The sequence below is a fragment of the Schistocerca serialis genome, chromosome 1 (genome assembly GCF_023864345.2).
Source record: "Schistocerca serialis cubense isolate TAMUIC-IGC-003099 chromosome 1, iqSchSeri2.2, whole genome shotgun sequence".
NCBI classification, from domain to species: Eukaryota; Metazoa; Arthropoda; class Insecta; order Orthoptera; family Acrididae; genus Schistocerca; species Schistocerca serialis.
Window position 1 is genome coordinate 826,601,487 of NC_064638.1, and position 10,663 is coordinate 826,612,149.

Consider the following 10,663-nt stretch of genomic DNA (forward strand, 5'->3'; position numbering starts at 1 on the left):
TCAAGTGAAATGTTCCACCAGCCCAATTATAGATCTTTGTCAGAAGCTATTTTATGAGTGACTTTAGATTCTTCCTTATTTCCTCGACACTCTCACTGTTAGAAAAGTGTGCCACGTCTTCTCTGAGTAGATCAGCCAATCTTCAAATAGTCTTAGGCCCCTTGAGCTTATCAATATGGAATTTCCTTGCGTGAAATCTGCGTACCTTCTCCATATTAGATGTCGACTTCTGATTATTGTTATTACAAGGTAATGGTCAGAGTCAGATTAGTACCCCTACAGTTTCTAACGTCTAATACATTGGACAGATGTAGATATGTTAGGAAATGGTCAATTTCAAATGGTTCAAATGGCTCTGAGCACTATGGGACTTAACAGCTGCGGTCATCAGTACTCTAGAACTTAGAACTACTTAAAGCTAACTAACCTAAGGACATCACACACATCCATGCCCTAGGCAGGATTCGAACCTGCAACCACAGCAGTCGCGCAGTTCCGGACTGCGCGCCTAGAACCGCGAGACCACCGCGGCCGGCGAAATGGTCAATTTCATCAAAGTTATTTCCATATGGAGATTTCTGTGTGTTTCACGTGTTGTCAGGAAGGGTTGTACTACTGAGTACTGTATTTCTTAAGGAAGCAAAGTGTCATTTGAGTCATCATGTGGACTATATTTTTCAACACAAGAGTGATATTCATCTTTTGTTTCTATTTCAGAATTCATATCATCAAATATTTTCTTATATTCTCCTCTCAGACATTTATACTTCATCTAACTCATCATAAAAAGCATTGTTCTTTTCTTCACTTTTGTATTCAGTTGAGACATGAGGTCATACGAGACTACAGTTGGAAAATTTCCCTTTGCTTATGAGTCGACACAATCTGTTTGATTTCGCCGGGAAGTCGATAAGAAGATGTTCTTTCCCTTTATTTCCAATAAAATCAGAACCAAATATGTGATGTTTCTCTAGGCAGATATAAAATATCATGTGATCTTCTTCTCTACCACTTCTTCATTTAACCATCTCACCTCCTGAATAGTTATTATATACAGCTGGAACTCATCCAGCTGATCATAGAATTTCCTTATAGCTCTGGAATGCCAGAACATTCTGTAATTCCAATCTCAAGACCTTTATATGACTGCCAGTCCGATGTAAAAGGTTAGGCTGGCTACCTCTTCATTGGATTTCGTATCATATGGTTTTTACAGGTTGGATTGTCGCCCAACGCCAACCCCCAGCAATACTGGAATGCCTACTTTTCAATGGTTTGTTCCCTTTGCTGATGGGTCGCCATTTTAAAGCATCGCCAACCCACTTTTAAGTCCTTGATTGCCCAGGAACAATGGAACGGATGTGTATCCATCAGACCTAGTAGGAATACATGGCATTTCCAGTGTTCTGTTAGTACATTTATTCCAGAAGGAAATGCATCTACAAGGTGACATACTATCTTTCAACCTGCCCCCCCCCCTCCCCCGCAACATTTAGTTGCATTTACTTGGCTTTATTCCAGTTACAAACACTGCTGGTGAATGTGTAACTCATCTTCTCTTAAACGAATGTGTGCCGTATGGCAGCGTTTAATTTTGCTTAATTTTCGCGGATTTGGAATCCCTCTGGCTGCAAGTGCGCATGGAGCGTTATTGTTTCCGGTACAGGGCAGGTCGGAGGAGAAGGTAGTTAAGGGCTGCGGCGACCTGGAGGAGAAGAGACTGTGACACGGGTGGTGAAGACCGTTAGTGAGGCGGCTTGTTGTTGTTGTGGCCAAGCGTCTGCTGTGGCCTGTTGGCAAGAGTGGTGCTTTTGCTCATTGCGGGTTTGGCGTGGCCGTGTTGCTCGAAACTGTGAACACTGCTCGTTAAAGCTACTTCAGCAGGATGCACAGTATTCGGCCTGTCCTCTACTATTTAAGTAGCAAGAAGTTTGTGTCCATTGTGGTGCCGGCTTGGACTACAGTGTGACTTTTGCAAGTACTGGACGCGGTGGCGTCTGCTGGGTGATACCCATGGGTTTCCGACTACGAGTAATCTTCGTTACGTTCTTCTTTCGGCGCTCTCTAAGCAAGCGTTTGTCAATGGGCGCTGGATTTTACGAGAAATCACGGTGAAATTCCGATTAGTGTGCACATCATTGGTGCCGCATGGTGGCTATTTTCACTCTGTATCATATATATATATATATATATATATATATGTGTGTGTGTGTGTGTGTGTGTGTGTGTGTGTGTGTGTGTGTGTGTGTGTGTGTGTGTGTTTTATTTATGAAGGTTTTGCCTGGTACTACTTGAGTTCAGTTTTGTCAGTGTGTGTGGGCTTGTGGCTGTCACTATTCCAAACTGATCTTAGAATCTAAGAGTATAGAATGCAGATGTAATTCTCCCGAATTACGAATTGCACTTTATAGTCAGTGAAAATTGATTAACCTAGTTACCTGTTGGCTAGTATCACGAGCTCGAGCTGTTTACTACATTGTTTACAGCTACTAAAAAGAAAAAGTAAAGAAAAATTTTATGCCTCAGTAGTCAAGTCAAAGTTTCCTGCCTATCGTTCATACTTTTCTGCATTTGTAGTATGTTTAATTTTTACAAAATAATTTTTACAGTATAGGTGATTGTATCTCTTGTTAATTGTGTTCCATTTAAAGATGCCTGTGTACCATGACTGAAATTTTTAATAAAGTTTTCCAGTACCGTGGTAGCGGCAACCGCTATCCAATGTTAGTAGAGAAGGAGGAATTATTGCTACTGATGTTGCCTCTGCCACCACCTCTATCATCATTTGTCAGCCGTTTTGGCTACTTCAATGGCAATAGCATTTTCATAATTACCAGCAATAGCCGATGGTTGAAATTTGTGACATATTCATTTGATCATATGTTCTGCTGTTTGTAATGTGATTTAATATTCTTTACTAAAAGGAAGTGGTTTTATACTGTTGCCATTTCGAGATGTTATTGAAATTTATTCTTTTCCGTTCTGGAGGGAATTGTTAATGTTATTCTTGGATTTTTACTTTTTAAAAATAAATTCATTAGTATTTTTAGAGATGTTAATAAATTTATTTTGGCTCAGTACCTTTCCACGCAACAGCAGCTCCCTACCGCATTTCAGAATTGGTATGAAGACTAATTCTTTCGAAAACTGTGGATCTCCAACGATATAATGTTTCGTCTATGAAAGGGAAAAATCCAGGAATTCATAAAATTATTAATGACTTTAGCCTCTGAGATTTTTTTTCCATTTGAGACTTATATTTTAAACATAGTCATAAATGATGAAGCGGTATAATAGCCTGTTGCTGTCAACTATTTCAGGTAAAGAAGTTTCCGTTGCTTTTCTGCATCTACCTATCAGTGGTGTATTTTGAAGATGCAACTATCTAATCTGATTGTTTACCCTCTCAACACTGTCCACTCGGAAAGATGAAGAGTTGTATTTGATCCTCTTAGATACTACACTGAACAATTGCTTGATGCTATTTTTGAAGCTAGTGAAGTTTCTAAAGTTGGTGTTTCTGGAAGAAACAGTGCCACTGGCATTGCAAAAAAAAATTACAAAATTCAGATTCCTTTGTTGTACAGTAGTCTGGTATGAAAATAAATGCAGTATCAAACAGGTCAACAAAGATTTACAAAGAGTTATGGAAATCAACAGAGTAACTCTCTCATCTAGTTGAAAATGTTGGCATTTTTTTAAGAAAATGAGATCAGAAGAGGAAATTAATAGTGTCGTAACAGATGCTGAAAAGCTTGCTGACAAACTTCGATCTCATTGAGAGATTGAGGAAGAAAAGGAAAATAGTCTTAGGAGAGTGAAAAACGAATTTACAGTGAACCTAAAGATGTCATTACTGCATCAAGGCTGTGAGGAACTGATTTAACTGCATTCTTGGTGTCAGGCATAGGTCTCAACCATCTATAGAAAGGATAGTAGAAGTGAAACTTAAAACCACAGTCGACTATCCTTGATATTCATTTTTTGCACAATCTTAGAAAATATTCTGAGCTTAAATGGAATGCAGTAACTCAGACAAAATGATCTCCTCCATGCCAACTAGCGTGGATTCCAGGACTATCGACTGGATAAGAACCAACTCACACTTTTCCCATATGACATTCTGAAAATCATGGATTAAAACAATATGCTAGATGTAGTACTTCTTGACTTCGAGAATGGATTTGAATCAGAACTATAACTACACTCGTTACCGGAAGTGTGACTGTACGCAGTATCAAACGAAATTTGTGATTGGATTGAAGATTTCTTGATGGGCAGACTATTGCATGTTATCTTGTATAGTCATTGATGGATGTAGTAGATAAGATGAGATTCAGATGAGCCCAAATCTGACAAAAAATCTCTATAAATACTGAGTCAGACCTTGATAAGAATGCAAAGCTGTTCACAGATTGGCAACTTGTTTTGAACGTTCAGACATTTAGAATGGTGGCCTACACAAAACAAAAAAATGTAGTATCCAATGACTACATCAGTGAGTCGCAGTCAGACTTAATCAATTCGTACAATTTCCTGGATGTAACAATTTAAAGCTATATGAAAGGGAACGATCATATGCAGACTCAGTTTTAGGTAAAGTAAGTAGCAGGCTTCGGTTCATTGGCTGAATACTGGGAAAATCCAAACAATCTACTGAAGAGATTGCTAACAAACCACTCATGTGATCAGTCCTAGGCCAGATATCAAAAGTAAGTTCCATGCTGTTACCATTATACATTAAGAGTGGTCTGTTGTCTGAAGAGAGCACATATTTCTGGTTTCCTGCACAGATAGTTCTGCTGCAATATGATAACAGGTGCGTCATAGTGTGCAATTGAAAAGGCGCAACAAATGGAACCATATTCCAAAGTCTGCAGGGCAGTACAAATCTTGCGAGCTAAGTCTAAACTGCCCTCGTATTATAGTCTGATTCTTGTGTGCACAATGTCTAACCTGTATACAGATTCAGTGTGAAATTCTGGAACTATATGGATCAAATGCCATGTTATATCCAGTCATAGTGAAATGGTATCAACAGTCTAACCAAGACCACATAGATGTGAATGATACTGATTGGGAATTCCATATCTTGCAGCATGCGACTTCTATCTACACTCCTGGAAATGGAAAAAAGAACACATTGACACCGGTGTGTCAGACCCACCATACTTGCTCCGGACACTGCGAGAGGGCTGTACAAGCAATGATCACATGCACGGCACAGCGGACACACCAGGAACCGCGGTGTTGGCCGTCGAATGGCGCTAGCTGCGCAGCATTTGTGCACCGCCGCCGTCAGTGTCAGCCAGTTTGCCGTGGCATACGGAGCTCCATCGCAGTCTTTAACACTGGTAGCATGCCGCGACAGCGTGGACGTGAACCGTATGTGCAGTTGACAGACTTTGAGCGAGGGCGTATAGTGGGCATGCGGGAGGCCGGGTGGACGTACCGCCGAATTGCTCAACACGTGGGGCGTGAGGTCTCCACAGTACATCGATGTTGTCGCCAGTGGTCGGCGGAAGGTGCACATGCCCGTCGACCTGGGACCGGACCGCAGCGACGCACGGATGCACGCCAAGACCGTAGGATCCTACGCAGTGCCGTAGGGGACCGCACCGCCACTTCCCAGCAAATTAGGGACACTGTTGCTCCTGGGGTATCGGCGAGGACCATTCGCAACCGTCTCCATGAAGCTGGGCTACGGTCCCGCACACCGTTAGGCCGTCTTCCGCTCACGCCCCAACATCGTGCAGCCCACCTCCAGTGGTGTCGCGACAGGCGTGAATGGAGGGACGAATGGAGACGTGTCGTCTTCAGCGACGAGAGTCGCTTCTGCCTTGGTGCCAATGATGGTCGTATGCGTGTTTGGCGCCGTGCAGGTGAGCGCCACAATCAGGACTGCATACGACCGAGGCACACAGGGCCAACACCCGGCATCATGGTGTGGGGAGCGATCTCCTACACTGGCCGTACACCACTGGTGATCGTCGAGGGGACACTGAATAGTGCACGGTACATCCAAATCGTCATCGAACCCATCGTTCTACCATTCCTAGACCGGCAAGGGAACTTGCTGTTCCAACAGGACAATGCACGTCCGCATGTATCCCGTGCCACCCAACGTGCTCTAGAAGGTGTAAGTCAACTACCCTAGCCAGCAAGATCTCCGGATCTGTCCCCCATTGAGCATGTTTGGGACTGGATGAAGCGTCGTCTCACGCGGTCTGCACGTCCAGCACGAACGCTGGTCCAACTGAGGCGCCAGGTGGAAATGGCATGGCAAGCCGTTCCACAGGACTACATCCAGCATCTCTACGATCATCTCCATGGGAGAATAGCAGCCTGCATTGCTGCGAAAGGTGGATATACACTGTACTAGTGCCGACATTGTGCATGCTCTGTTGCCTGTGTCTATGTGCCTGTGGTTCTGTCAGTGTGATCATGTGATGTATCTGACCCCAGGAATGTGTCAATAAAGTTTCCCCTTCCTGGGACAATGAATTCACGGTGTTCTTATTTCAATTTCCAGGAGTGTATTATGTAAGCTGAAAGAACATCTGGAAGGAAAGGGATTTACCAGTTATGAGGACATTCACACAGTGGTTCTCAAATGTCTCCATGACCAACAAGTGGAATTCTGTCATTCAGGAATGAAACAACTGGTAGGGCATGCCAACCGTTGTGAGTACAAAACTGCAGTGCCTGTGTAAAGAAGAAGTATAATGCAGTGTTCCTTCAGACATGTATACATATCCAAAGAAACATTGCGTTGTACTTTTCTGCAGTAATGGCTCTGCAGTTTCGTACTTATGAGCCAGCACTGGGCCTATAACTTATGAAACAAAATGTCTCCCCCACATAGGAATAACATTAATATGATGTACAAGTACAGGTATGAGGTTTGAGTCTGTGTGTGAGTGATGCTTGGATACTCGAAGTGGTTCAAATGACTGCCTGCGTGAAGTGGGAAATCCAGATTTGAGTCCCCATCTGGTAAATATCTTTATTGTCATCATTCCATTATACAGCTGGAGGTTGTTCCTATTGGCAACTGCGAACACATTTTGTGTCTTATTCCAACCATTGCTTACAGATTCAAGGTGACTATGTTGCAATATAGTGTCATGTGTCTGTGTCACTTTGAAGTTTAGTGCAACATTCAATAAATGTTACTTGGCTTGCCATAATAATGTGTAACTTTCTTTTGAATAACTCTGGCAAAACACTGCTCAAGAATGTGGGATTGTTAACAGATAGAATTAACAGGGGATACTGAACGTATACAAAGGAAAACAGCTCAAATGGCCACAAGTCTGTTAAATCCGTTATCAAGTATGATGGAAATGCAGAGGAAGCTGAACTGACAGTCACCTGAGAAAGCCTGTTTACAAAGTTTCAAGAACCAGCTTTAAATGAGGAATCTATAAATAAACTACAGCCCCGTATGTATCCCCCACCCCCACTCCCACAGGGATTGCAAGGACAAGATTAAATCATTTAAGTCAGCACAAGGCTTTTAAACTGTGATCATTCGCGCACTCCATATGTGAATAGAACAGGAAGAAACATTAGTAGCCCACCATTGTGGCCGAGCGGTTCTAGGTGCTTCAGTCTGGAACCGCGCGACCGCTACGGTCGCAGGTTCGAATCCTGCCTCTGGCACAGATGTGTGTGATGTCCTTAGGTTAGTTAGGTTTAAGTAGTTCTAAGTTCTAGGGGACTGATGACCTGAGATGTTAAGTCCCATAGTGCTCTGAGCCATTTGAACCAAACCTTAGTAAGTTGTACAGTGAGTAATCCCCCTGCCATGTACTTTGTATTGGTTTTCAGATTATGAATATACAGGGCTATTACAAATGATTGAAGCGATTTCATAAATTCACTGTAGCTCCAGTCATTGACATATGGTCACGACACACTACAGATACGTATAAAAACTCATAAAGTTTTGATCGGCTGAAGCCGCACTTCAGGTTTCTGCCGCCAGAGCGCTCGAGAGCGCAGTGAGACAAAATGGCGACAGGACCCGAGAAAGCGTATGTCGTGCTTGAAATGCACTCACATCAGTCAGTCATAAGAGTGCAGCGACACTTCAGGACGAAGTTCAACAAAGATCCACCAACTGCTAACTCCATTCGGCGATGGTATGCGCAGTTTAAAGCTTCTGGATGCCTCTGTAAGGGGAAATCAACGGGTCGGCCTGCAGTGAGTGAAGAAACGGTTGAAAGCGCGCGGACAAGTTTCACGCGTAGCCCGCGGAAGTCGACGAATAAAGCAAGCAGGGAGCTAAACGTACCACAGCTGACGGTTTGGAAAATCTTACGGAAAAGGCTAAAGCAGAAGCCTTAGCGTTTACAATTGCTACAAGCCCTGACACCCGATGACAAAGTCAAACGCTTTGAATTTTCGGCGCGTTTGCAACAGCTCATGGAAGAGGATGCGTTCAGTGCGAAACTTGTTTTCAGTGATGAAGCAACATTTTTTCTTAATGATGAAGTGAATAGACACAATGTGCGAATCTGGGTGGTAGAGAATCCTCACGCATTCGTGCAGCAAATTCGCAATTCACCAAAAGTTAACCTGTGTTGTGCAATCTCACGGTTAAAAGATTACGGCCCCTTTTTCTTCTGCGAAAAAAACGTTACAGGACACGCGTATCTGGACATGCTGGAAAATTGGCTCATGCCACAACTGGAGACCGACAGCGCCGACTTCATCTTTCAACAGGATGGTGCTCCACCGCAATTCCATCATGATGTTCGGCATTTCTTAAACTGGAGATTGGAAAACCGATGGATTGGTCGTGGTGGAGATCATGATCAGCAATTCATGTCATGGCCTCCACGCTCTCCCGACTTAACCGCATGCGATTTCTTTCTGTGGGGTTATGTGAAAGATTCAGTGTTTAAACCTCCTCTACCAAGAAACGTGCCAGAACTGTGAGCTCACATCAACGATGCTTTCGAACTCATTGATGGGGACATGCTGCGCCGAGTGTGGGAGGAACTTGATTATAGGCTTGATGTCTGCCGAATCACTAAAGGGGCACATATCGAACATTTGTGAATACCTAAAAAAACTTTTTGAGTTTTTGTATGTGTGTGCAAAGCATTGTGAAAATATCTCAAATAATAAAGTTATTGTAGAGCTGTGAAATCGCTTCAATCATTTGTAATAACCCTGTAGATGCACAAATCAACAATCACATATTTAATTTATTGGCTATGGACCAGGCATGACATTAAGCTCCATTACCTTTCAGTCAAGAGAATACAGTGAATAAAATCAAGGTTAAATTGTCCAGTACATTGCCACAGTCATTGTTTGGTTTGGAGTCCCTGTAATTTCGCAGAATCAAAAATTGACTTTCATAAATCCTTAACGCTTCATGTATGCTGGTACATCCACCAATCACTGATAAAATAACTTGAAGATGATCTAGCAATGTGCAACTGGCATTGCTGACCTAAAGTGAAGTGTGCTATATCCTTTTAAAACTTAGAAATTTGTTTTGTTTCTGCAGTACAACCGAACTAAAACTAAACAGAGTTGCATTCCCTACAAACAAGGAAGTCACCGACAATGTTTTAATATTAGAATGTGCTAACAACAGGTCACTTAACGCACAGTACAACTTTTCACACGAACTGCAGGCTATTCAGATGAGTACGTTGAGTCCATCCATATAATAGCTTCCAGGGTATATAGATCAAAGGAACAGACAGTCACTACAAACTAGTAAGTGGCGATTTCAGCACCTATGCTGTCGGAAAAATTGAAACCACGACAAGTAACTATGAGCAACAGAAGAGTAATACTGATTCGGCTTGCAGCGCATTACATCACATTGATATGAAGAGGTCCTGCAGGCAGCATCACGATTGGCAGTGAACGTGAGTGAACATGGAAAATCCTCAACATTAATAATAAAAATGAGAGGCGTTGTCCTTCCAAATACAGCTTACGTTGTTAAAGATACATCTGTACTAAACAACTACAACTCTGGCTGTAGTCTTGTTATTGAAAGCATTTTGGATAAAAGGAGTAGCTCAGAGTGTAATCATTCTCCACATAATACAGTGTAATATCTTGCGAAAAAACAACTAGGTAAATTATTCGAAACAGATAACCCTCGTGCACAAAGTGTAATTTTCTTGTACATCAGTGTGCATTCTTTAAAGTACAAAGATTGAGTCACACTTGAGGGAATGAGGAGGTAGGGAAGAGAACGTCAAAAGATTCCTCAAAGCATTTCAGATATCTGTTTGATCTGAGGTTTTCCCAGCGTGCAGAAATCTTGAAAATTTCTCCGGCATTCAGTCGCGTAGCATCATCCAAAAGGTGCGATATTTTGGCAACCTGACGTCTTGCCATCTTCAGGCGTTCTTGGAGTCTGATTGATCTCTGCCACTGCAGGAGTTGTTGGGACATCTTGGGTTGCCCAGTCTGAAAGATAGAAGTACAACCCTTGTGGCTACACCTTCAATAATAAAAATATGTTGAAAATAAAACATTGGATTTTTGGTTGGCTTATTTGTTTTCCTGCATCAAAAAGTTTTTAAAACACTGGCTGGATGTTTTTTTTTCCATTCGCTCTCACATTCACACGATATATACGTTGTACACATTTATACATCTTACTGTAAACATATTCACACAC